The sequence below is a fragment of the Oncorhynchus gorbuscha genome, linkage group LG06 (assembly GCF_021184085.1).
Source record: "Oncorhynchus gorbuscha isolate QuinsamMale2020 ecotype Even-year linkage group LG06, OgorEven_v1.0, whole genome shotgun sequence".
In the NCBI taxonomy this organism is placed as follows: Eukaryota; Metazoa; Chordata; class Actinopteri; order Salmoniformes; family Salmonidae; genus Oncorhynchus; species Oncorhynchus gorbuscha.
In genome coordinates, this window is record NC_060178.1 from 9399740 (window position 1) to 9402297 (window position 2558).

Sequence of the window (2558 nt, forward strand, 5' to 3'; positions counted from 1 at the left end):
CAGCAACCTGTCAATCACCACAGATAGTCAATCACATGTTGTGCAGGAAATTAATATTGCTAAAAAGTTTATCCTACTTTATCAATAACTTGTCATCATATATCTTCCTGTCAATGCTACAGACATACAGACACATATCGTGACATGTAATCTGCAAGTGGTGTGTAACAGCCAGGGTTGGGGTCAAACCCATTTAAATAAATCCAGGAAGTAAACTAAATGTAAATAAATCCAGGAAGTAAACAAAATGTAAATAAATCCAGGAAGTAAACAAAATTTAAATAAATCCAGGAAGTAAACCAAATTTAAATAAATCCAGGAAGTAAACTAAATTTAAATAAATCCAGGAAGTAAACTAAATTTAAATAAATCCAGGAAGTATACTAAATTGACTGAATGGAAATGGAATTCGTCCCCAACCCTGGTGCCAGTACAAACAAAGCACAATAGAACACACTAATAACTTCCTTCCACTTTTTTCCCCCACAGATAATAACATATTATACATGTATTGACCATATGAAGGTAACCAGGAGAGGGATCCATAGCAATGTGTTAATGAGGAGGAGGAAGAGGAGGAGGAGCTACTGTAAATGTCTGTATTGTATGATGAGGCATGCCTTCTGATTTGATTATCTGTTTATCGTGTGATGGGGGTGAAGAAGGTGATCAATGAATGTGATCCCCATAACATTATGAATGGTTTACGAAGTGTCTATGAAGCATTATAACCATTGTGGCTGCATGCAGTTATTGATTGTTGCTGTTTATTTATTTATTATTGATTCTTATCAGATTCTTGTCATTTTCTATTTTTCTTTTACTAATTCTGAAGTAAAGCATGCAAGGTATTCTAACCTTCTGTTTGGTGTTGACATGACATGACTTTTTCTTCTCCGTCTCAAAGGGCACCCTAGTCCATATACAGTGCACTACTTTTTGACCTGGGGCCTGGGTCTCAAATCCAAAATGGCACCCTAGTCCCTATATAGTGATCTACTCTTGACCAGGGCTCACAGGGTAGTGCACTGTATAGGACAGGGGTATTCTGACCCTACTGTATAGGGCAGGAGTATTCTGACTCTACTGTAAAGGACAGGGGTATTCTGACCCTACTGTAGGGCAGGGGTATTCTGACCCTACTGTATAGGGCAGGGGTATTCTGACCCTATTGTATAGGGCAGGGGTATTCTGCCCCTACTGTATAGGACAGGGGTATTCTGCCCCTACTGTATAGGACAGGGGTATTCTGACTCTACTGTATAGGGCAGGGGTATTCTGCCCCTACTGTATAGGACAGGGGTATTCTGACCCTACTGTATAGGGCAGGGGTATTCTGACCCTACTGTATAGGACAGGGGTATTCTGACCCTACTGTATAGGGCAGGGGTATTCTGACCCTACTGTATAGGACAGGGGGTATTCTGACCCTACTGTAGGGCAGGGGTATTCTGACCCTACTGTATAGGACAGGGGTATTCTGACCCCATGAGGTCCGGAGCACTGCTGGTTTTCTGATCTACATGATAATGATTTACACCCACCTTATGTCCCAAGTCTAAATCAGTCCATGATTACAGGGGAATAATGGGATCATTTTTTAAAATGAATTTGAGGGATAGACTTTTAGAGTAAAAGGTGCTATCTAGAACCTAAAAGGGTTCTTCGGCTGTCCCCATAGGAGAACCCTTTGAAGAACCCTTTTTGGTTCGAGGTAGAACCCTTTTGGTTCATGGATCCCGAAAGAGTTCTACCTAGCACCAAAAAGTGTTCTACCTGGAACCAAAAAGAGTTCTACTATGGGGACAGCCGAGGAACCTTTTGGAACCCTTTATTCTAAGAGTATATAAGGAATAGGTTCCCATAGGGAGGAATAGGTTCCCATAGGGAGGAATAGGTTCCCATAGGGAGGAATAGGTTCCCATAGGGAGGAATAGGTTCCCATAGGGAGGAATAGGGTGCCCTTTGAGATGCTGGCCTGGTTTTGTTGACTTTGAGATGCTGGCCTGGTTTTGTTGACTTTGAGATGCTGGCCTGGTTTTGTTGACTTTGAGATGCTGGCCTGGTTTTGTTGACTTTGAGATGCTAGGCCTGGTTTTGTTGACTTTGAGATGCTGGCCTGGTTTTGTTGACTTTGAGATGCTGGCCTGGTTTTGTTGACTTTGAGATGCTGGCCTGGTTTTGTTGACTTTGAGATGCTGGCCTGGTTTTGTTGACTTTGAGAGTGGCTTCATGTTGATAGATAGTCATTATTTATTTGTGTTGACTATGAGAATCTAAAGACTTTGCAATGTAAAAGAAAAATCGCCAGAGATCGTAATCTGGTATGACAGTAAATCTGTACATCATTCTGCTGTATACTATTTTATAAGTTGGTAACTTGTTTAACATTTCATCAGATTAGATTTGGTTTACATTTTAATGAGGGCTTTACAATGTCCCCCCGTCTTTTGACTTTGATTGATAATTCCTATATTTGACATGTTCTGTATGTATATCTTTATGAAATCACCTTCATATATAATGATATTCATTCATAAGATGCACTTAAGTGTTGA

The 2558-nt window shown here is 40.5% G+C and overlaps 1 protein-coding gene across 3 annotated transcripts in view; it reads left to right on the forward strand.

Moving 5' to 3' along the window:
• The window catches only part of LOC124037506 (neuroplastin-like), a 58203-nt gene extending 56121 nt beyond the window's left edge, over positions 1-2082 (forward strand). For all 3 annotated transcript variants that reach the window (XM_046352271.1, XM_046352272.1, XM_046352273.1), the window contains one exon: positions 490-2082. The gene's annotated coding sequence lies outside the window, so the exon portion shown is untranslated. The remainder of the gene's footprint in view (positions 1-489) is intronic.
• The last annotated feature ends 476 nt before the right edge of the window (positions 2083-2558 follow it).